The sequence below is a fragment of the Cavia porcellus genome, unplaced genomic scaffold, assembly GCF_034190915.1.
Source record: "Cavia porcellus strain 051 isolate PalLab524CR breed Dunkin Hartley unplaced genomic scaffold, mCavPor4.1 scaffold_18, whole genome shotgun sequence".
NCBI classification, from domain to species: Eukaryota; Metazoa; Chordata; class Mammalia; order Rodentia; family Caviidae; genus Cavia; species Cavia porcellus.
The window spans coordinates 55699256-55724668 of NW_026947501.1; the positions used below are offsets into that span (position 1 = coordinate 55699256).

A 25413-nucleotide genomic window follows, 5' to 3' on the forward strand; every position below is an offset into this window, starting at 1 on the left:
GGCACCTGCAGCAGCACTGCCCCACAAGTGCACCACCAGGAAGGCAGGAAGCATGAAGCGGGCATAGCACAGGGCCAGAGGCAGCAGGCATTAGGGGGAGCTTCTAGACTGACAGAAAGAAAACTCCGCAATCCCCACTGCTTCCAGGGCACCGCTTTTAATTCCAAGGTTTCCTCTGAGAGGGAGACTGTCAGCAGATCAGAACATCTTGAAAAATCCAGGCTCAAGGGAGAAATGGTCCTGGTTTTGGAATCAAAACAGACTTAACTTATACCTGCTCTGCACATCATGTGATCTAAATTTCAGTTTCCACATCTGTAATTGGGGGCAAGCACAGCAACTGGTTTCTCATGGGGATGTGCTTGTGGACTAAATATAGCAAAAGAATGGCCAAGTACTGAGTTTGGCACCCAGCAGAGAGCAGTGCTTACTAAGTTCTAGCCTTCCATATCAGAGAAAACTGTTTTTCCTCAATCTAAAGCCTATGGCTCTGCTTCAATCATTCCCTCCTTTCAAATCCTAAATTTTCCATCTATTATACACACGCATGCAATGGTTAGAGGCAAAAGCTCTGAGTATAGCAAGCACTGACATCTGTCCCCATGTTCCATGGATGGCTGATTGCCAAGAGAACAGTAACTTGTGATGTGGCAGGTCAGTTTAAACATTTCCAATGAAACATCAGTTATTCATTACAATATATTGACAACATTACACTTATGTGTGACATACTATACTCTTCCATGCATTAGGAAGATACAAAGGTATGCTCAGTTACTGGAAAATTTGCCTTTCTATGATAGTTCCTTAAGTTGCTAGGCTGACAAGACGCATGCATAGAAATAGACACCAGATTTATGACACGATTTAAAGCTAAAAATTCAAGGATCTACTCAGGCAAATATATTACAATACAAAGGACAAGACAGAAATAAGGGAGACAGGATTTAGAGGAAATATAACTGGAAATCAAATAATCTTTTATCACAAATTTAAATCTAAGTTATCCAAGATTTACTAGAAAACACTATAAATTACTACTCAAAGAGCACATTCTGTTTGAACACATGCGATTTAAAGCATGACACTATAGAACAAAGGGCCCTGATAACCACCTACTCTCTGATATTCCCATGATGACAAGGATGTTACAGCAATATCTATTATAAAACTGAACAGCCAGGCATGGTGGTGCAGAGTGTAATCCCAGCATTTGGCAATCTGAGCCTGGAGAACTGCCAACATGTACTACACGAGTTCAAAGCCAGCCTGAACTGCATGGCGAGATCCTGTAATAAGCAGATGAACAAAGCTCTATAAAAATAAAAACAGAAATAATTTCTTAGATAACTACAGAGATGGTGAGTGACTCTAGAACTATATGGATAAAAAGATAAATAAAGAGCTTAGGGAAATAATGGAGACCATGAATGCCTAGCACAGGAAAGAAATATTGTGCTCTGAGTGAATGATTTGGGGATGATAATGAATAATGTATGTGCCATTGTTGCCCTGATTGCTGTTTTGAAATTTTTGTTTTAGTTTTTTTTTTTTTTTCTCAAAATAAAATGGGTTTGGGGGGAGAGGAACCAAGAAGAAATAGATTCAAACAGATATCCAGGAGATTATAGAAGATGAATTACAGTTAGCAATCATGGAAAGAAAGATTTCTTAAAAGAAGCAAAGGACCAAAAAAAAAAAAAAAAAAAAAGTCAATCCAGTGGCCACTAAATGATGCAAAGAGGAATAATGTAAGATTGACTGGAGTCAATGAAAAAGCAGGAGATACCACAAATTGCTTAAACTTGTTCACAAAAGTAATGGGAGAAAAATTCCCAAGCAGGGTAAAAAATTCAACACAGAGATAAGTGAAGAAATTAGCCATTATAAAAACTCCAATTCACCACTACAAAAACAATCTATACCAAGGCATATAATACTCAAAATTCCACAAATTCACCACAAGAACAGATTATTAAAAGTTGTTAGAGAAAAGAAACAAATCACTTATAAAGAAAAGCCCATCAGAATCAGCAGACTTCTCAACATAAATGCTCAAGTTAAGGAGAGCTTGGAGTGAAGCCTTTCAAGCCCTAGAAAACAACCTCCAAACTAGATTGATTTACACTGGAAAACTAACTTTCAAAATTAATGAATAAAACTTTCCATGATAAAGAACACCTGAGGAAACCCACGAACACCAAACCAGCACACCAAAATGTTCTGATGGACATTCCTGAAAGAGATATTAAGGACTACAACTCCATGAAGAACAACAGAATCAATCAACCAGGCAAGGCAAGCATTTCACAGAGGAGGGAAAAAGAGAACCAATGATAAGAGAATAACCATGAAAAGATAAGTCAATACATATCAGTTATAATCAATGTTAATGGCCTCAGTTCCCCAACGAAAGAAACAGACTGGCAGAATGGATCAAAAAGCAGGATCGAACAATATGCTGCATACAAGAAACACATTTTATTCAAAAAGAAATTCACAGACTGAAAGGTCAAAGGATGGAAAACAATACTCATGTAACAGGAACCTGGAAAAAAGCAGGGGTAGTTATTCTATCTGCAGACAAAGGGATTTCAAGCCAAGACTGATTAAGAGACAAAGGTCACTGTATCCTTGTAAAGGGAACAATCCAAGAGGAAATGATAACAGTCATAAATATATATGCACCAAATGCCAACCATGGAAAACCCAACTATACAAACAAATATTAATAGACATGATAAGCAAAATATGCGCTAATACATTTATAACAGGGAATTCACTATCCCACTGTCACAAATGGGTGGATCAACTAAACAAGAAAATCAACAATGTAATGTCAGAACTGAACCAAATTGTTAAACAAACGGATTTAGCAGATTTCTACAGTGTATTCCACACCAGAACATCAGAGGACACATTCTTTTTGCTGCATATGCAACCTTCTCCACAATAGGACACATTGTAGCTCACAGAACATGCTTAAAGAAATGGAAAGAAGTTGAAATTATTCCAGACATATTATCAGCCCACAGTGCAGTGAAACTGGAAATCAATGGCCAACTACAAGATTCATAAACATATAGATATTCAATAATACCTTCCTGGATAACCAATGGGTTATAGATGAAATTAAATAGTATCTATAATTAAATGATAATGCCAATACATTGTAACAGAACATAAGGAACACAATGAAAGCAGTCCTAGGAGGGAAATTTACAGCACTGAATACCCATAGCTGAAAAACAGAGCAAGCTCAAATAACCTACTGTTGAACCTCAAGCTTTTAGATCAAGGGCAGGTCATGCCTAAAGCTTGTAAAAAGGAGGATGTTATAGAGAACAGAGCAGAAGTTAAAGCAATGGAGACTAACAAAATAATACAAAGAATCAATGAAACAAAGAGTTCTGTGTTACATTAAATGAACTTGACAAACTCTCAGCCAACCTTATTAAAAACAAAAAAGACCCAAACACATACAATTGGGAATCAAAAGGTGGAAATCACAAGAAGCCCTACAGATATTCAGAAGATCCTCAAAATCAAACCTACTTTCAGAATGTGTATTGTAAGATAGAAAACAAAGAAGAAATAGACAGATTCCTAGTTACATATGAATTACCACAGCTGAATCAAGAAGGTATAAAAATTCTAAATAAATCAGTATCTGTCAGTGAAAGTGAAGATGTAATTAAAAACCCATCAATAAAGAAAACCCTAGGCCCTGACAGATTCACTGCTGAACACCACAAGAAATTTAGAGAAAACCTAATACTACTACTTCAGTCTCTTTTAAGAAATTGAAGAGAAGCCATACTCCCAAATTCATTCCTGGAAGCATGTATTATCCTGATACCAAAACCAGAAAGGAATCCAATCAATCCTTGACTGCAAATTATACTACAAAGTTATTGTGATAAAAACTGGCAAAACAAAACAAAACAAAACAAAACAACCAGACTCAAGGATCAATGGAACAGATTTTAAGATGTAGAAACAACTCCAGCATACTCAATCATCTTATCTTTGACAAAGGAGCCAAACATACTCACTGGAAGAAAGATAGCTTCTTTAAGAAATGGTGCTGGAAAAAACTGGCTTTCCACATGCCAAAGATTACAACTAGACCCATATCCCTTCCCAGGCATTAAGCTAAAATCCAAATAGCTCAAAGACTTCAATATGAAAATAGAAACAACTCCAATCTGCTGGAAGACAGGTAGAACTGAAGACTTTGGTATAGGCAAAGATCTCATGGAAAAAAACCCCAATTGCAAAGCTTCTATCAGAAATAATCAACAACTTGGACTGCATCTTATTCAAAATCTTTTGAAAAGCAAGAGAAACTACCAAGAGAGTGCAGAGACAACCCACGCGATGGTAAAACATTTTTGCCAGCTGTTCCTCAGACAAAGGATTAATGCCTAAAATATATAAGGAGCTCAAAAATACAGAACCACCCCCAAATTCAAAAAATGGGCATCAAAAATGAACAGACCCTTCTCAGATGAAGAAGTAGAAATGCTAAAGAAATACATGAAATACATGATAAGGGGCTGGGCATTTAGCTCAGTGGCAAAAGCACCTGCCTTGCAAGCAGTAGTCGTGAGTTCGATCTCTGGTACCTCTCTCACTAAGTCACCTCTCCCATTAAGTAGGCACCAGAAAAGCTAACATAAAAGAATAAACAATGGGGGCTGGGGATTTAGCTCAGCAGCATAAGTGCCTGCCTTGAAGCAGGTGGTCATGAGTTCGAGCCCTGGTACCAGTTTAAAAAAAAAAAAAAAAAGAATGAACAGTGTCAGGCGTAAAGATGATATGCGCACTGACTTCTCACATGCTGTTGGTGTCAGTACAATGCCACTTTTAGCAATATCTCTTAAGGCTGAACAAATGCATGGGATATCTATCACTCCACAGTTCTCTGCTTTTTTTTTTTTTTTTTTTAAAGGATCCGAGGGCCAGGGATATAGCTTAGTGGCACAACTCCTGTTTGGCAACACAACGTCCTGAGTTCAAGTCCCATTACCTCCCCCCCCCAAAAAAGACAGGTTCTCAGTATAAAGCCCAAGAGGGGCGCAAACTCGCAGTCTTCTTGCCTCAACATTCTGCCCTGCTGAGTTTATAGGCATATGCCGCCATGCTCAGCCATAGCTTCACTCTCATACACAAAAGAAATAATACACAAGAATACTCAGGATAGAATTGATAAAAACTGGAATCAACCTGAATGTTCATGAATAGAAAAGAACAAATTTTGATATATTGGTATGCTGGATTACCAGACAACAGATGAGAATAGGCAAAAAATATAGGACACAGGTAAATCTCATGAACAATGAAACAACCAAGAAACACAATATAGGTACTATTTTACTTCATTTAGTCAAGAAGAAGCAAAAATAATCAATGGTGAGAGATCAAGACCATTGTTAGAATTGGAGGAAAGGTACAAGGATTCCTCATTTAACCACCAAGTCCTATTCCTGTCAGTACAGCGTTAAAAGAATTAGTTGCTAAATGAGGAGCTGTATATAGTACATACATTACAACACTCAGCACAAAGAAATGGTCAACGGAAACTCCAACTTGATGACTTTGCCTTTATTTGCACAACTTCTATGCAGTATATAATGTACAACAGAACATGAAACTACAGTACCATAGAGTACCATCAGAAAAAGTATAGTACTGTATAAACATTACAAACTAAAAAAAAAAAAAAAAAAAAAAAACCATTGAGAGTCTCTGAACCAGATGTGCAGAACTTTACAAAAAATAAAAAAAGAGGAGGCATAAGTCTGAGCAGCAGGGAAGTCCAAACAGTTGTTAAGCAGGTAATTAAATGAGAAACACCTGTACTGGAAACTAGGCAGGGGCTTCCAGTGTTTCATTTTGATGTAGGAACTGTTTCTCAAGTGTGTTGGCTCTATGGAAAATTCGCTGAGAAGATTTCTGATATTTGCTATAGTTGGGGGCCTTCATTCTGAGGAGCATTCTCTGCTCTCTTTTTATTTTTTATTTAAGACAACTGCTAAGTTTCTCAGGCTGGGCTCAAATTTCTGATCCTCCTGCCTTGGCCTCCCTAAGGGTTGAAGATTCCAGGAATGCACTACCATGCCCAGCCTTTTACTTCAATTTTTAGAAGTAGGGCACATTCTGACCTGCCTACCTAATGTGCCAAAAGTACACCGGGCACTTACTTGACAGGCCTCTCTAGTCAAACAACTACCAAAGATGAGCCTGATTCCAGGAAAGGAAAAGGACCAAAACAAGTTTGTTTCATGGTTTCTGTGTTTCTGAAATGCTGCATCAGGTGCTCAGATGGTGACGGGACCTGGTGGCATCATCACATTATGCACTAAACTAAGCATTTCCAGGCTGCTACACTGAGAACCCCCCAGAAACAAATCACCAGGCAACCACCTCATCAGCAGGTGTGACAACACCCACGGCCTGAAACCAGCTCTACAAAACTCCTGTCACTTCCCTCTCAGGTCCTGCCTGCCTGTTTTTTCCAAAAACTGAATAGATTAACTATGTATTAGATAAACTGTAGATCTATCTCAAATTATAGTCAATATATTACAAAAACAAAACTAAACCATCACAAATTTACAAATACCTGTATATACTATAAAATCCTTCACATAAACTGCTCCCCATTACCTCCCTACACAAATACAAGTTGGCCAGTTCTTATAATCTTCTATAGTAAAATCTGACCTAAATAAACTCTGACATTTATAAGATTCCAATGAGAAAAATCTTAATGTGACTAGGAGGGATGGAGCTCAGTGACAGAGCACTTAGGCAAACACAAATGAAGCCCTCCTTCAACCCTATGCTCCACAAAAGCAAACAATTTACTGATTCTCTAACCAACAAAAGAAACATATAGCACTAACATCAAATTATTGTTTCTAAAAAGGAAATTCAAATGCTTGGCTTATTAATCTTTCAGGAGAATTGACTATAGCCAACAAATACATTAGGGCTAGTGTTCATTTGCCGATTTATCACTGCAGACTCATCATGACAGCATAGATGTATGCTTATTCAGGTCTACCTGAATGGACCAGAAAGGCAACTATTATGAACAAGTAAAATGGTACTCGATGGCTTATAAACACCTAAATAATAAGCTACTTATCTCCCACTATGCTGTGTACCATTTACCTTACATTTTTCTAGTTTTACTATGTTCTCCCTTCGCATGCCATTCAGTCTCCATTTAATTCCACAAGAGGCAGTTTTGAGATACTGGGCTGAATGTAATATAATTAAAGAAAGAACTACAGTTGTTTCCAACTTTGAGGTGGTTTTTACTTTTATATATTTGTTTTTGGTACTGGGGATCAAACTCATGACTTTATGCTTGCCAGGCAGAAGCTTATGCTGCTGAACTAAATCCCCAGCCCAGTTGTTTTAAACTTAGAAGTCTAGTATAAAAGGAGAAAGTTCCTAAAGAATAAATTTCCAGTTTTCTATCCCTTATTACAAATGTGATTTACAAACACCGGTATTCTGTAAAGATAGTCTGTAAAAATTTTTCTCTGTGAAATCAATCCTTGTCTACCAAATTTCAAGGGCTAGAGATAATATCTCAGCAGCAACAAGCATCTGCTTGGCAAGAGCAAGGTCCTCAGTTCGATTCTTGAAACCAAAAACAAAAAAAAATTATTATCTACTAAATTTCATTAGAAAACTGCAAATCCTTGAGATACAATCCTAAACACACATACAATTCCTGAGATACAAGCCATGGGAAGCCTACATTAAGCAAGAGATCTCACAAAACAGAATCAAAGAAACCAAGGACCATGCCGCTTGGTTGTTGTTTCAAGTCTTTTTAAAAAACCTTCAAAGTGCATTCCCAAATCTTTAGCAGTTCCTCAGCGAAGAGTGAAAGTAGTAAGATATTTTCACATGACTTTACAGAACACTAGTTTGTTTGCCCTAAGTAGCTGAATCCCCAGGAACTCTGCATGCGCTTACAAACACTAGGAACTATCATTTGACAAGTGGTTGGTTACACAAAATATACAGGTACAAAAACAAAAGATGGTACCACAGAAAGACACGTAACAGAAAAAACCTGTAGTTTCAGGTGAAAACCACACATACCTGTGGAAGCGCAGTATTGAGTTGTCTCTGCAACGAATCTCTCTCATGACCAACCTCGAGTAATTTCCCCTGGGTCAACGCCAATGTTTCTTGAGTCTCTATCAGTGTGCTCTGAGCAATGTATGTTTCTTCTAGCATGGACATCATGTGCTGTTCAAAATGGGAATCTGCATCTGGTTGTGAAGGGCAGCCAGATCCATGGTTTTCACTTCCTCCTGAAGGGCCTTCTTCACTGATGGTGGGCATCACCTCACACATCATTTTGGAACAAAAACACAGGACTAGTCATTATACGGAAAATACAGGTTCCCACAAATCTACAACTTTATGAGTATCTGTAGCTAATAAAGGAAAGCTGACAATCTCTTTATTCACAGATCTGTTATTCTTTGGATGCAAATACTCTGTGAAGATACACCCAGGCACCCATTAAATGCAGAAAGCCACCACATGAAGACACTAAAGAAGACAACAACGCTGGGAAGATGTAAGGCCCAAAGAGAGCTACTTATTTCTCCTATAAAGAATAGAGCAAACCATGTGAGGTTTTGTTTGCAAAAGCAAACTTTTTAGTTTTGAAAACAAGTGCGCTTCTGTTACCTAATTTTTTCTATTTCCTGGTAGGGGCCCATTCCACTCAATCCTTTTTCAGGAAAAGCACAGAAGCAGTATACAGCCAGGAAAACTGACAAGTACAAAATCCAACAGGCATCTTACATCTTACATCTTATTGACTGTGTGCAGTCAGCTCCTGGGAAGGCCTGCCTGAATTCTTGGGCTTAATTTAGTGAACACAGAAAGGAATTGGATTTGCTATGGCTCAAGAGAGATGTTTTTTTTTTTTTTTTTTTTTTTTTTAAGAGAGATGTTTTTCAAGGACTGCAGTGGCTGTTCAGTCAACCTAACTTAAGTTTACAGCTCAAAAAAAAAAAAAAGAAGGCTTCACAATGGAAATACAGCAGGTCAGTACAGTGGAGAATGGTTAGGAAGGAAAGGTGAGAGGTACGATCATGAGAGGCTATTGTGTCACATAGACAGACGGGCCTAATGAGGGCGACAGGGATCGCTGAAGACTTCCAGGTAGTACCCCAGGCAGGTGCGACCCTCCAGCAAGAGATCCCCGCGACCGCACACCTGACCACGATGATTTCTAGCACCTCACCAGGTGCTGTACAAGTTCTGGCCCCACTTACCCTAGAGCTTTCCAGGACGCGGCCATACAGGCGAGTCCACAGTGCCATCACTGGGGTCTCCTGGGCGATGTGCAGTGGTTTAGAATCCGTCCCTCGAGACCTAGGGGGTCCTGCTAGCCGCGAGCAGGACCAACCGCCAGCGCAGGACCAACCGCCAGCCAAGCGCTGAAGCTTTGCCCCCGGCCACGCCCACCCCCGGGTGACATTTGGCGGGTGGCCCCTGGCCAGCTCCAAACTTCCTTTTTTTTTTTTTTTATTTAAGAGGAAAAAGAGAAAAACACAAAACAAAACAAAGCAGTGTAAGGTTACACATAATACAGAACTACAAAAAAAAAAAACATAACAGTAAGAAATCACCTGTTAATAGATTACATAATATCATCTTGGAAATAGTTGCTCAAATCACAGTATCAAAGAATACAAAGTAGACATTCAAACAGAGAGACTGCAAACAGCTGTGTTCAATGATCCAAAAACATTAATATAGTCAGCTATTTAACATCCCTAAACACACTTGCTGTTATATCCGTTAGAGCTCTTTTTTTTCCCCTCCCTCTCTTTTTTATAACAAAATTTACACATTTTGGATTTTATTACTCCTTAGTTCTTATTACTTTTTTGGGGGGGAGAGAATAAAGTCAAATATGGCAAAACAAAGCTGTAAGTCAAAACCAAGGATAGACATAGCACATGATGTAGAACAGAGTACAAGGTCATCAACAATGGTTATCAACATTGTCTCTTGTTTCCTTAAAAGGAATTGTCCATCTCATTAGATATTATAAAGCCGGACAAAACAGTGGAGAACAAGACCAATAAAACGTAGGCATTGTGAACATTACAGGACTTCCAAAGGAGACAATAGTCAAACCAGAATGGGCATCTTTGTGAATCTTATTGCCTTCAAATTAGTTGCTTATACCTTCAAACTTGCTACTATCGCACAGAATGGAACAGAGTCTAATCAGTCAAAACAAGATCTTGGGAGTATTACAGGACTTCAAAACAAGTTAATAGGAGATCAAAAAGAGTTACTACTATATATCCTAATTTTTTAAGTTTTTCCCTTAATTAAAATAAACATAAGAAATAGCTAAATAATTTTTTTAAAGAATAGTAGTTACCATAGTGTCTGTCTTTTTCCTTAAAATATTTGGATAAAACTTCATATACTATAGCTTCAAATATTTCCATATCAAAAAGCCCAGAGTAAAGCCTTTCTAATTAATAAGTGAAAATTTTATAAGGCTTCAAGGCCACATAATGGGGAATCATGATTATCACATATTTTTATATATTTGAATCATTACTTACATTAGGGAAACTATTCGGTATTCATACATGCGAGATTGATTTATTTCACTTATGAGTATGGTCTCAAGCTGCACCCATTTATTGATAAATATCTCAATGCGATCCTTCTTTATAGCTGAATAATACTCCATTGTATAGAAATACCACAACTTTTTTATCCATTCCTCAGTTGATGGACACTTGGGTTGTTTCCAAGATCTGGCGATTACAAATTGTGCTGCTATAAACATAGGTGCACATATATCCCTGTGGTATGATGCTTTCAGTTCTTCTGGGAATATGCCTAGAAGTGGAATAGCTGGAATAAATGGGATTTCCAATCCCAACTTTTTGAGAAACCTCCAGACAGACCTCCACAAAGGCTGTACCAGTCTACACTCCCACCAACAGTGCAGGAGAGTTCCTTTTTCCCCACAGCCTCTCCAGCATTTGTTGTTGTTGGTTTTCTTGATCCTGGCCATTCTTTCAGGAGTGAGATGGTATCTCAGTGTGGTTTTAATTTGCATTTCTCTAATGACCAATGATGATGAGCATTTTTTCATGTATTTATTTGCCATTTGCATTTCTTCATCTGAGAATTGCGTATTCATCACAGATGCCCATTTTTGGATTGGATCTTTGAATTTTGAAGGTCTGAGTTTTTTTAATTCTTTATATGTTTTAGACAAGAGTCCCTTGTCTGAGAGAGAGTTCACTAAAATCTTTTCCCAGTTTGTGGGTTTTCTTTTCACTATGCTGGAGATTTCTTTTGACATGCAAAAACTTTTTAATAAGAAGTGGTCCCAGTTATTGATTCTGGGAAGTATTTCCCATGCAGTTTGAGTCCTATTCATGAATTCTCTACCTACTCCTATGTCTCCAAGGTTTCTACCCAATTTGTCTTCCAATAGATTTAGCGTTTCTGTTTTAATATTCAGATCTTTGACCCATTTAGATTTTAATTTAGTACATGGTGATAGACATGGGTCTAGCTTTAGTTTTCGGCAAATGGAGAGCCAGTTTTTCCAGCACCATTTATTAAAGAGACTGTCGTTCTTCCAGTGAACCTGCTTGGCTCCTTTATCGAAGATAAGGTGGTTGAGTGTGTTTGTAGTTGTGGTTGTATCTTCTAATCTATTCCATTGATCTTCAGCTCTGTTTTGATTCCAATACCATGTTGATTTTACTACTGTTGCTTTGTAGTATAATTTCAAGTCAGGGATTGTGATGCCTCCTGCTTTGTCTTTGCTGCTTAGAATTGCTTTTGCGATTCTAGGTCTCTTCTGGTTCCAGATGAAATTTAGGAGTGATTTCTCTAGATCTATAAGGTATGTTGATGGTATTTCTATTGGGATTGCATTGAATCTGTATAAGAGTTTTGGGAGAATGGCCATCTTCACAATGTTTGTTCTTCCTATCCATGAGCAAGGGATGTCTTTCCATTTTCTGAGATCATCTTCAATTTTCTTTTTCAGTGTAATATAGTTTTCACTGTATAAGTCTTTCACTTCTTTCATAAGAGTAATTCCTAAATATTTCATTTTTTTGCTTGCTAATGTGAATAGTCCAGTTTCCCTTATTTCCCTCTCTGTGGTTTTGTTGTTTGTGTATAGGAATGCTATTGATTTCTGAGTATTGATTTTGTATCCAGCCACATTACTGAATTTATTTATTGTATCTAAGAGTCTTTCAATGGAGCTTAGGGGGTCTTCTATGTAGAGTATCATGTCATCTGCAAACAATGACAACTTAACTTCTTCTTTTCCTATCTTTACCCCTTTTATTTCTCTTTCTTGCCTAATTGCTCTGGCTAGTACTTCCAGTACTATATTAAATAGGAGTGGTGATAAAGGACATCCTTGTCTTGTGCCTGATTTTAAAGTAAAGGCTTTCAATTTTTGGCCATTTAGTATGATGCTGGCTGTTGGTTTGTCATAAATGGCCTTTATTATATTGAGGTAAAGACCATCTATTCCAATTTTCTGTAGAGTTTTTATCATGAATAAATGTTGGACCTTATCGAAGGCTTTTTCTGCATCTATAGAAATGATCATGTGATTCTTATTTTTGGCTTTATTGATATGGTGGATTACATTTATTGATTTGCGTATGTTGAACCATCCTTGCATTCCTGGGATGAATCCCACTTGGTCATGGTGTATAATCTTCTTGATGATTTGCTGGATCCTATTTGCCAATATTTTATTGAGGATTTTTGCATCTGTGTTCATTAGGGAGATCGGTCTATAGTTCTCTTTTTTAGTTGGGTCTTTCTCAGGTTTTGGTACTAGAGTGATATTTGCTTCCAGGAATGACTTAGGAAGGATTGCTTCCCTTTCAATTTCATTGAATAGTTTGAGGACTGTCGGCATTAGGTCTTCTTTGTATTTCTTGTAGAATTCTGCCAGCTCCAACCTTCCTGCCTCAGTCTCCCGCTCCTTACCTTGCGCGCAGTCTTTTTAAACATTGCGATATAAAACAAAAACCATTCTTAAAAAGCAAAAAGGGTTCAGTTGACTTAAGAGTTGTCATCACGAAGAAAAAATAACCCCAAGCGATAACACACGTGAATTAGCTCAGTTTAGCTGTTCTGCAGTGTGTACACATATCAAAATATGTGACAAACTGGGCGATGTGGCACACACCGCTATTCCCAGCTCGTGGGAGGCTGAAGCAAGAAGAATGCTGTGGGTTCAAGTACAGCCTGAACTACAGAGCAAAAGTGTCTCAAAAATCCAAGGAACAAAACAAGTAGCATGTTACCAATCATAAATATAGACAAATTTTGATCCTGCCAATTAAAACCTGAGGAGGGGAGTCTGGGAGTGTGTCTCAGTGTCAGGGTGCCTGACTAGAGCGTGTGTGAGGGTCCTGGTTCTGTACCCTGCACCACAGAAAAGTGGGAGGAAACATCACATGGAGAAATCACCAAACATGGGTCCCTTGATTCTTCATGCCATCAGGTTTGCATCATTTATCAAGCAAAGCACCTTCTGGGCATCCAGCAGTCACCTAGTGGAGAAAGGGACTCTGTGGTCAGACACAGACCATGCCAACCACCAAGTAATGAAGACTGGATGGTCTGTGGAGACTCTGGTGACACCACAAGCTTGATAACCTAAAGAAACAGTGTCCCTTCAGTTTTGTAGGTCTGGATCTGGCAAGGGTCTTCCTGAGCTAAAGACATGGTATGGCCAGGCTGCCTTCCTTTCTGCAGGTCCAGTGGAAAATCCACTTCCTCCTGCCTCCAGTTTCTGGAGGGACTTGTGGATTCTGTCCACTTTCCTCAACTTCAGAGCTGGCAGTAACAGTCAAGGTCCTCTCCCATCCCACCACGGTGACTCTGAGCTCTTAGCCTCCCTTTGCTTCTTTTTCATTTTTATCGGTACTGGGGATCGAACTCACGACTGCCTGCTTGCAAGGCAGGTGCTTATGCCGCTGAGCTAAATCCCCAGGCCCCTCCCTTTGCCTCCTGAAGACCCCTTTGGATTATGCTGGGTCGACTCAGAAATTTCTAATCTCTGTTGGACAAGTTTGTTTTCAGCAGGGTGTGGCAGCATACATCTATAATTCTAGCTGAGGCAGGAGGATTGCTGCAAGGTGAAGGTCAGCTAGCTACATAGAAGGGCTAGCTACATAGAAGTTCAAGGCCAGCCTGAGCTATGAAAAAGACCCTGTCTCAAAAAGCAAACAGACAACAAGATATATTTTCGTTATGGTAAAACACACACAAAACTTCCCATCTGAACCATGTTCAGGTGCACAGGTCGGGGGCATTAGGTATGCTCACACTACTGACCAGCTGTCCCCACGTCCACCTCCAGAATGTCCTCATCTTCCCACACTGAAGCTCTGCCCCCTTAACCACTGATTCCTCAGCGCCCTCTTCCTGCTTCCATCTGCAACCGAATTCTCCCGTGCCAGACAGGACATTCTCACAAATCCCGGGGATGACAAGGTGGGCTTCTGTGGGAAGTCACTGTTCTGCCTGGAAAAGCGCCCTGGGCCTACTGAGTCTCACAGTGCACCTGAGAGGTGGGATTTCCTTATTTACTAGGAGGAAGTTTCATTAACAGAGAAATTAACCACATTAAATCTAGATGGCTTGTTTATGGGAAATCTTACAGAGCAGAAATGACAACTGAGCTGTCTGGCTCATGGAATTTTTAAATGTTCATTGAATAAGCACTATTGTAACAATGATAATGTTGGGGGAAAAACAACCTCACCACGCAGCCTGTGTTTACTGTACTTGAATGACTATATTCCTTACATGGCACCACCTTCACAATCATAATCAAAAGCAAGGGGTCTGTTTCCGTGGCAGAAAATGTCAGAAGAAAGAAGAAAAAACAGAATTCACAACACTGGATGGAAGCAAGGACCTGAAGGCATCTTGGTGTCTCCAGAAAAGCCAGTTACTCAATGTATCACTGTATCACATTGCAATACATGCTCAAATCATTCCATGCAGTTGTTGCTTTGAGCTGGGTCTTGTTATGTTGCCTAGACTGGCCTGGATTGTCTGGGCTCAGGCAAGCCTCAAAGTGCTGAGACCAAAGGCATGTGACACTGTGCCTGGCCCATCCAGCTGGGAAGGTGTGTCCTGGCACTTGAGCATGTGAAATGCTTCTAGCAAGCACCTGACTAGAGAGAGAGAGCTGTCTTGTCTTTTGGTTTTTGGAAGACGAGGACTCATTATCTAGTTCAGGCTGGCCTCAAACTTTCAGCAATTCTCCTGTCTCAGCTTCAAGAGTGTGCCACTTCAGCTAGTTGAGGTGGCTGTTTTTAATCCTCCTCAGATAAAGAAGCTGAATATCTGCAAGCCAGTGTAGGAGGCAAAGCACCTGCCCACTCTACCAGCGTCTGCAGGGTGCAAGAGCACAGGGCACAGCTCTGGGGTACCTGTGTTCTCTTCTTGGTTACACAATCTGTAGCTGGAGGTAATAATGAAGGTGGAACCAGCTGTTCCCCACCAGAGCCCTCCCTCACCAGTCATTCCACATGCAGGGACAGCACCCGGGACATGCTCCGTTAACTTCCCATGCAGTCCCTTTCTGGACATCTTTGGTTGAACAAGGACCAGCAAAAGTATCTTCCACACACAAGACAAGAAGTTTCACCTGCTCTCAGTTTTCCTTCTCTGTGTGCACTTCAGAGCTGCCCAAAGTGGCCATCAGAAACTGCAGTGCTTCCCAGAGATCCTTGCTGCCTCCATACCATGAAATCACTCCTCATGGCTGGGCCTCAACAGAGAAAAGCCTGCTAACCTCTGACCTCCAGCTTCCAGTGGCTGAGAGCACAAAGGGGCCCAGAAACCCAGTCCCGAGTTGTTCCTCAGACTAAAGGGGTCCTTGAGATCAAACTTAAGAATTACAGATGTATGACTCAGCAAAATGGAAAGGGACCTGTCCACTTTGTGTCCGGGGTCTGCAAGGCCCCTGCCACATCTATGGTCACAGAGCAAATGGGTAAACAGTGGGCAATGGAAACACTGTTACCATATATCCCGTATCATGTCACACCCGAGTTCAAGATCTGCCCACCCTCTCCAACAGGTAGCAGCAGCTTCACTGGTAGACAGTTCCCTTCTCCCACCCCCAAACTATAGTCATACATGAGAGTTTCCACACTGGGGACCCCTTGATGCACCAAATTTTTTGTGGGAGGAGAGATGGACTCTCAGGATTGTATCACACAAGCAACACTGGCAAAGTTCTGCTATCAAGGTGGAGGCAAGGCAGGGCACTGGGGATGCTGCTGCCAGCTCAGAGGCTGGAGGGGCTTTTCAGCTGGGCTTCCACAGGAGGGCCCAGCAGGCAGGGTATGAGTGGAACCAGGTTTTCAAGCCCTGCTCCTGGCTCCTGCTGGCAGGAAGAGTCAAGGGACCTCACCAGACAGCAAGGACAGTGCCCAAAGCTCAGGGTTCTGGGCCTGTCCCTACACCAGGACTATGGCTGCAGTAAGCTACTCTCAGCTCCTGCAAACGACACAAACATAAAAGCGTTGCACAGCTATGATTTGCATTGTGCTTCCCTTGCTTCCAGGTATAACAGAGTGCCTTTTCCCAAAGGTTCAAAGCCCTCTTGTGCTGGCACTGGGTCTGGGAGCTGCCCAGGAAGGAAGGTCTGCCTGTCCACCTTGGAGGGAGCACCAGCTCCCTTGCCACTGCCCTGGGGGTTTCCAAAGAGGTGGCTAGTCCCTCATCCATGATTGTTCCTTTTAAAGCAGACTGGCCAGAGCCCAGGGCAGGTCCAGGAGCCAGGCCCTTGCTGCAGACACCAGCTCCTCTGCCCAGGCTCAGCACTTCCTTCAGGCCCTGAGGTGTGTGAGCTGAAGGAAACTAATGCCTCTGACTACACGGCAACCACTGAAGGATTCATTTTGAGAGCTGCAGCTCAGAAGTGATTGCTAAATATGGCATTTTCTGTTCTGATTGGAGACTTCCTTCAAATCAAGATTTGAGGGTGCATTTCAGGTGATAAAACGTGCCCTTGAGAAGGGGACTTTGCTTCACCTGAGAAGCAGCAGGATGGCACATTGGCTGGAGGGTGGTCCAGGCCAGGTCTCTCACGGAATGCAGGACACTGACACCCACAAAGGCACTTTCAACTCCAGAACAAAGTGACCAAGTATCAAAGCAAATCACACAGCAAATCAGTTAAAAAAAAGAAAAAAAAAGGTTTATTCGGAATATTTGATTTTTAAAAAATCATACGTATGAGGTATACTACAGAAATCCAGATACAGTAAGTTGTATGTAAAACCCAACCTAATAGTGGGAAAAGCAAGACTGCAGAAATCACTTCCAGAGAGAAAACATGCACATCAGGACCGCCAAGTGTCCCCAACAGTCATAACATTTCCGTGGATCTGTCCCCCAATCATGTGCACCAACAAGACTGGCCCTGGTGTCTCAGGAAGGACAGGTATTCCCCCTGCAAGTAGCAGGCAGTATGGACAGAGTGGCTTAAAGAGACCACCGTGGCACAACGGGAAGGAACACTTGCTTGTTCCCAGTCGTATTTTAGCCAACTCAATCACATTTTAATAACTAAACACGAGATTTTGGCAAAATGCATAACCCCCTGATGAGGGCGTCCTTCTGGCAGTCCACAGCAAGGTACCTGCCTCCCCCAACTGGGGGCCATCCAGCCACACATGTCACCCCCCCTGCATGAGCAGACAGCCATGGGAGCAGCCCTGGGTGGCACCCAGGCCCAACACTAGCTTTAAGCTCACCTCTAAGCCCAGGGCCCTTCACTGTGGGCCAGTGTGTAAGACAAGCAGTGAGGGAACAGTGGAAGGACGTGGTGACACCTAGCAGGGCAGGAGTCAGGGGTCAGGAGAGCCATGGAGCTAGGGATAAGACAGGGGCACAGGAGAAAGCCTCGCACAACCTTGGGTCACATGGGATGAGATGTGGGGGTGTCCCACCTGACAGGGGAGCCAGCGCCCCTCCAGGGGTTCCCACCAGTCTTACTCTTGACCCGGGTCTTCCCTCCACTTCCGAACACTGCTGCCCCACAGAGCTTATGTAGTCAGCCACTCCCAGAGCTGCAGACATGGACATCAGTCCTGGGAGACCCAACAGTCATGACAAACATACAGACAACATGCACTGCTGACCTCAGGAGAGCCACAGGTACCTGAAGTGGCTACACATGACAACGCAATTTGGCAAAAAAAAAAAAAAAGTTCAAAAACAATCACCAAAGTCCTCCTAGGGAACATGATTACAATTTATTAGCACATTCTGTGGCATCAACATTTTCAAAAGCATCAGTAGAAGTATTAAATATAAAATCAATATGTATATTTCCCTCCTCACCCTCAGAAAACAGAACAAAAAATACAAACCCAAAACCCCAAACCAGCAAAGGCATGATCTGAAGTGTGATTCTGTACAGGCCCGCAGGGCAGGCGGGCCGCCTACTGCCACATCTCCACATAGTTGGCCGGGAAGAGCCCGTACAGGCGCCTGCACACGCTGCGCTGCCAGCCTTCCTCATGCATCATTTCTATGTTGCTGATGATGTCATCAGGGTCAAAGGAGATTTCGTCACCACGCGCTGGGAAAAAAGCAAAGAGAGAGACACAAATGGAAAACATTTCCAGGGGGGCTGGGAGGAGCATGCAGCAAGAAGAAGGAGGCAGCCACAGCCCGTGTAAGGCTGGGATGCACAAATGTGAGCGGCGTCTTCCAAAAACATCCACCCTGGCCAGACACTGTTTTTGAGAAATGGCCAGGATGGGTGGGAACTCGCCTTCCTTCCCACCTTCACTGGGGGAGTGAGGGAAGGGTGCCACCACTGACAGGGCACAGGGGGACGAGGACATGTAGGAGGGGTGGTCAGGGTGGGTGGTTCTGAACACAGGAAGGGGTCTAGAAAGAAGCCCAGGTGACAGGCTGGAACACAGGTCACGGGATGAACTCAAACATATGTACAGATGCCAAAATATCAGAGAACCCATTGAAGAATAAATAGAAACATGTGTGCTGCTGGGCATGGTGGTGCACATTTGTAATCCTAGCAGTCGGGAGGCTTACACAGGAGGATCACATGGCACAAGTTCAAGGGCTACATAGTGAGTTTAAAGCCAGCATCAACTCTATTTCAGGTGATAAAAAGGTTTTATCACTTGAATAGAGACCCTGCCTCAAAAGAAAAAAAAGCAAGAGAAATGTATAGATAGGGGAATAAATAATAGCAGGTGCAGAAAGGCCACGCTCTGCCTTTGACCGCCCCCACTCAGCGGGGAGGAGGAACTGGGAAGCTACTGTCAGGGAAGGCCAAGTGAGGCTGAGAGAAGACAGGACCTGGGGGGCTCACCATAGCGCCTCGCAGTCATCAACTGCTACTGGAGTGGTGTGGATTGGCAGGTGATAGTGACCAATGCCACAGAAATAACATACAGGGTAGGGCAGGGATTTATCTCAGTGGTGTAAGCACCTGCTTGGCAAGTACAAGGTCAGGAGTTCGATCCTGGGTACCACAAAAAAGACAACTCAGCACAGGGAGGCACCGAATTGTATCTGTGGCCTTCCTACCATGCGAGCACCAACTCTGCTGGGCCCTGGCCAACTGTGGAAGGACACGGCCCAGGAACAGGGCCAAACAGGACCAACGCCGAGGGGTGTGTCATGTGCACAAGTGACCTCCCAGAGGGTGGAGAGTGCTGGAAGTACTCATATGAGACCCTGGATGTCCTAGACATGCACAGTGCAGTTTTCGAGTTTTGTTTTCTGTATTTTTGTAATACTAGGGAGGGAATGGGGGCCACCTGCAGGCGTCTCACAGAGCTACATCCCCAACACATCTATTTCTTTGGAGACAGGGTTTTGCTAATTCACCCAGACAGGGTTCAAATTTGCATTCCCCTGTTTTGGTCTCCCAAATAGCCAGGATTGCAGGTACGTGCCATCACATCACATGGGGTTTTTAGGGGAAATGGGGACCTTGCAGGTCCCCGATGGATCTGAGAATAAATGTAATTGAAGTGGTTAAGTGCATGAGTTTGTACATGCACACATGCAGAAAATTAGGACCTGGTTGAGACATGAGAGTCCTTGTCACTGTACTGGGAGTTTTTCTGTAACTGAAACTATTTCAAAATAGAAACTGCAGCATCACTGGAAAAGTCAGATTCTTAGGGGCTGAGCTGGCAGGAACAAAGGGCAGGAAGTTGCTCAGGCGCCTCACCAGCCTGGTAGTCCTAAAGTGCGATGGCTGTGATGCCCAGGTCGTTCTCATACTCGTCATAGGTGTTCTCTTCTGAAAGGAAATGGGGACAGTTGAGCAGCAGCTGGTACCCACCTGTACCTCCCCACTGTAACTGCTTTTCACACAATGATTCCCAAGATTTGGGGCAGGAGCACTTGCTAGGAAAAAATCTCAGTGAGTGAGCTCCACTCTGAGGGCAGCAGGAGAGAGGAAAGGAGGCACCTCCTGGAAACTCAAGAGAAGACTCCAGCTTTCAAGAGCAAGTCCATGGACTCCCAGCTCTGCCATCACCCAGGGAACATGGCTCTCATGACCATTTTGAGAGTATAACTTTTAAAATGCAAAATATCTAGCATCATCAGGGAAGTGAATAAGAGAAGGGACAGGGCAATCAATGCCTGTGACGCTGTCAAGGTAAGAGGCCTCCCCCCCCCCCCGTCACGTGTGTTCTCAGCCCAAGTGGCTCCTGCCCTCCATACCGACCACATTACCACATTGCTCCATGTGGGATAAGGGGTCTGTGCTGGACCTGGTGTACTACAGGAAACCTCAGTATTAAAGGACAATAAGCAAAACTGCAGTGTTCACCTAGATCAGGGGCAGAAAACCTTTTGGAGACCAACTAACTACTCAAACTGTAACACAAAACCCACTTATGTATCACAAAGTGATAATGCTGTAATTAAACCTGAATACCGAGGTTTTAGTTTACAAAAATAACCTAATTCAACGCTGGGTTTCTGGCGGGACTTGGATTGTGAGCCAACAGAGAGGGCTCTGCGCATACCCACTGCAGCAGGCATGCTATAGGTTCACCACACTGACCTAAGTGAAACACCTGCACCATCTTCAAGCCGCAGAAAGCTATTTTACTTCTTAGACGAAGTTCAAAGGCCAGTGTGGGGTTTGCTTTTACAGTGCATCTCAAGCTGGACTAAAATGTAAAGTTTGGTAGCCGCATGCAGTAAATGGCTGCTGAATTGCACAGGTGGGGTCTGGATCATGTTTTGAGAGGCAGCAAGGATTCTGGTCTCATTTAGGTAGGTGTTTAGATTGTGTCCCACCTGTAAAAAAGAAGCTACAATCAGCTGCCCCTGAGTGCAGAGGATTCTCCCCAGGAAGTAGCCACCCTTGAGGAGAAGCCCATTTCTTTCAAGAGGGAAAGAAATGTGAAGATAGACAATCCAGCACTGATTAAAGCCCTGTATAATATTTTACTCTGTAGCTACACGTGAAGCAGCTCTTCCTGTTAAGCAGATCCACTGCTGGATCTTGTAATGCGTCTATGCAGTGAAAGACAGAGAGGAAAGAAATCTAACGGCATAGTGTTACCCTCTGAAGAAAATTTTCCAGAAGCCACACAAAAACTTCAAGTTATACTTCACTGAGCAGCATCTGGTTCCATGGCAACACCTAGCACCCTGCAGAAGTCCGGATTCTGCCATCCAGTAAGGGGTGGGGACGACCAGGTCTCAGCCCACCGCCTGCCCATTTTGATCAGTCTGCTCGTGTGTCTGTGCCAAGTTGCTTAATTATACCTCTTCTGGGTCTGGGGATTTAGCTCTGCGGCATAAGCGCCTGCCTTGCAAGCAGGCAGTCGTGAGTTCGATCCCTGGTACCGATAAAAAGGAAAAAGACAAAAAAAAAATTATACCTCTTCCATAAATTCCGGATGTTTGTCACAGCCTCACAGGACTTACATCTTTATTGTCTTGATTTATTTTGCCTATTTCTTCTCCCACCTCCAGCATCTGAGTGTTTCCCCATATAAATGCCAGTCTTAACTGTAATTAATCTTTTTTTAATTTTTGGCCTGCGTGATTGGCAAAAGCAGTCTCACTGTTTATAAGTGCATTCGTTATACTCTTAAGGAGATTGAGCGACATTTCGTGTTTTGTGACCATTTTTTATTCCTTCTCTGTGAATTGCCTTTTCTGGTCTTTTGGACATTTTTCCAGGGGATTTTTAGAAATCTTTTTCTCATTGATTTATAAGAGCTTCTGTAATATTTAATAATAGAAGTATTGGTCCTTAGAAATTGTCTTTGTTGACTCTCAGCTCTGTGTGTGTTTCATTGTCTGGATCTGTCAGTGTTTCACTTACAATTTTGGCTTTGATATTATCACTGTTAAGGGTTTCCTCATCCCGAGATCACCTTCTTATAATACTTTTATATTTCTTTTATCTTGACCGTAACTTTTTTCCTTGGCATAAATCCCATCTGGGTTTATTTTGGTTAGAACTTGCTGCCTGCCTCAGGCTTTGCCATTTTATCACATAGTGAAGTCATCAACTATATGCTGAAAACTTCTTTCTTATCATATTTTTTCTATTGTATTCTAATTTCCCTTCTATGCTTGAGTCTTTCGGAAAGAGCTAGAATTTTTATTGATTGATTGCTACACCTGTTGAAGAGCACTTCCTATTTCACTGCTTCCCCAGCTCTGTAATAAAGAAAAAGAAGAGCAGGAACCAAGTGACCAGGACAGCGAGGAGGCTGTGGACGTGGAGGATGAAACTGCAGATGGAGCTGAAGCTAAGCCACGGTACGGATGGGCAGAGACCTCGAATGGCTTGGGAACTTTCTACTTTACTTTTATACAAGACTCCAGACTTTCTTTTATTCTTTTTTGATTAATTAATTTTTTTTTTTTTCGGATCTGGAGTTGAACCCAGAGCCTCCTACCTATACTGAGTTGCATCTCTTCAAAACTCTCTGGAAGAGGACACAACTTATTCTTGGGGGCTTTCCCTATGATTGTTTGCTTACAGCTCATCACTGCTTTAATCTTGTAGCTACTATGTAGCGCCTTTAGCCCTAGCTCGGTTTCATCTAGGAACTGTTTGGCTTTCAGGCCTCACTGACAGTGAGGGGGTCTTCATTGGCCCAGAACTGGCCCACAGCCATGCTGATGCAGCTGTCTGGTATAGGCTGATGGTTCAGTGCTTGATGCTGTGCTGGATTTTCAGGAATGGAAGGATCAACAACTTCTCCACAATGACAGAGTCATCCTGGAAGTGCTGTCATCCTCACGTAAGGCATGATGGATGGATCAATGTAAATTGTGCCTAGTTGGGTTCTGTCATTATAAAATAACCAGTAATAATGTTGAATGAAGCTGGACCTGATCTGTACCCAAATTATCTTGTCTCCTAATCTAGAGTGTCACCCAGTATCACTGAGACCCAAGTTGACTCTGAAGGGAACCAGGTGGCACTGCCCATCCTTAGATCCTCGCAGACGGGGTGGCATGCTGTAAGGATAGTGTCTGCCCATTACAACTGCCTGCTTAGGTAGCAAATTTTATTTATTTATTTTTTGTCTTTTTCTTTTTTATCAGTACCAGCGATCGAACTCATGACTGCACACTTGCAAGGCAGGCGCTTATACGGCTGAGCTAAATCCCCAGCCCCTAGGTAGCAAAATTTAAGCAAGCCAGGCCAGACAGGGTGGAACCCTAAAAGCCCCTTCTGGTAGTCAGGACCAGAAAAAGTCTGGCCACAGCACAAACTACAACACAGGCCAGCACACCAACCACGGTACTGTACAGTCTGGATAGCACCTGTCTGGCTCTCAGCATTCCCCATGGCTGCCGCTTCAGAGGACTGATGGGAGGCCTGAAACTCATTATATTTGAGGCTCTGTCTCATTCACTTTTCTTTATCAAGAGAGACACGGGGACTCCTTTCCAGGATGACATCTCTCTGGCCTTGGTTGTATTCTGTATCCTGCCCTAACCCCAACTCCCCTCATAGGAACTTGCCCCCAGTACATTGTCTAGCATCTGCAGTCTCTTCCTATTTAGGATCTAGTTAGGAACACACAGTTCTTGACTTAAAATTCCAGGCTGGGGATATAGCTTAGTGGCATGAGCAACCGATTGGCAAGCACAAGGTCCTGAATCTGAGTCTCAGTATAAAAAATAAAACAAAAAATTCTAATGAGAATGAACAAACTATAACCACAGACAAAAAAAACATCATATACATGATGCTGAAAGAACACAAGAAACCAGCATACACTGCATGATTCCATTATAAAGTTTAAGGAACCAAAACAAGTTTGTGCCATTATAACCTAGGATAAGACCAAGAGATGGAGGGAAGGGGAAGGAGGGAAAAAAGACTGAAAAAGACATGTTATGTGCATGTTCCACTTCTCCATGTGATCATTATGTGCTGCAAACATCTACTAACAAAACAATAGGATAGTATTTACTTTTGGTGATCGGAGTTGAGGCTGCTACAAACTAGAAGACGACTTAGGATGCACGTAATGTTCTATTTTTAATCTAAAGGCTGTTATATGCAGTGTATTCAGCGCATGGAAGTACAGTGAGCTGCACCTTTATGGTCTGTGAGCTTTTCTCAAGGTATATACTTGAATAAATACATAAATAAATGCCAATTCAGGCTGGCCTGTATTATTACGTGCGGTACTAAACAACACTCATTTATATGAATGTGGTCCATCATTTCAGAGGTGAGCTCGGATCATCAACATTCATATTCAAGTGTAATTTTGCTGTACTGTTGTTTGGGAGGTGCATTTAGAGGCTTGCGCCCCACCTGGGGAAAAAGTACCACTTTCTGGAGACTCCGTGTAAACTGTGGCTCATAAATCACAACTCAAAATTTGCTCACAGACTTCCTGTAGGCCCAATCACCACCACCACCCTACAGACTTCAGGACGGACAACGCGTAAATCTGGAATGAAGCGAAACATCAGGAATACCCCAAACCGCAAGGAAGATATGCAACAGATCCACGCACACAATGAGGACCGTGAAGTTCTTAAGAAACTCAAATTGTATCGTAAGGTTAAGTTAGCAAGTGACGTAAGACCCAAACTACATAAAACATAGTACCTCAAAAGGAACGGCGCATCATGCCCATGTAAGGTGGGACGGGTAGTTTAGGATCCCGTGAAGCATTCCTCAAATACTCCACAATGGGGAGGAAAAGTAACTCCCTAGGCAGCTAGACCGAGCTGAGACCGCAGGACGCTCGGGACTGGCGCGTCTCCCCCGGTCCTGGCTGGGAGGCGGGCCCGCGGCGATGGCGTCATCTT

General features: G+C 42.5%; 1 protein-coding gene and 1 long non-coding RNA gene across 5 annotated transcripts in view; one reads left to right on the forward strand and one right to left on the reverse strand.

The window, feature by feature from the left end:
• The window catches only part of LOC100714370 (nephrocystin-1-like), a 182379-nt gene that overhangs the window by 109589 nt on the left and 47377 nt on the right, over positions 1 to 25413 (forward strand). The gene's annotated exons all lie outside the window — the stretch shown is intronic.
• LOC134471372 (uncharacterized) lies at positions 18338 to 25410 on the reverse strand. The gene is made up of 3 exons (XR_010040814.1): positions 25211 to 25410; positions 20321 to 20392; positions 18338 to 18688 (listed from the first exon to the last, which is right to left on the reverse strand). It is a non-coding gene; the product is annotated as an uncharacterized LOC134471372 (long non-coding RNA).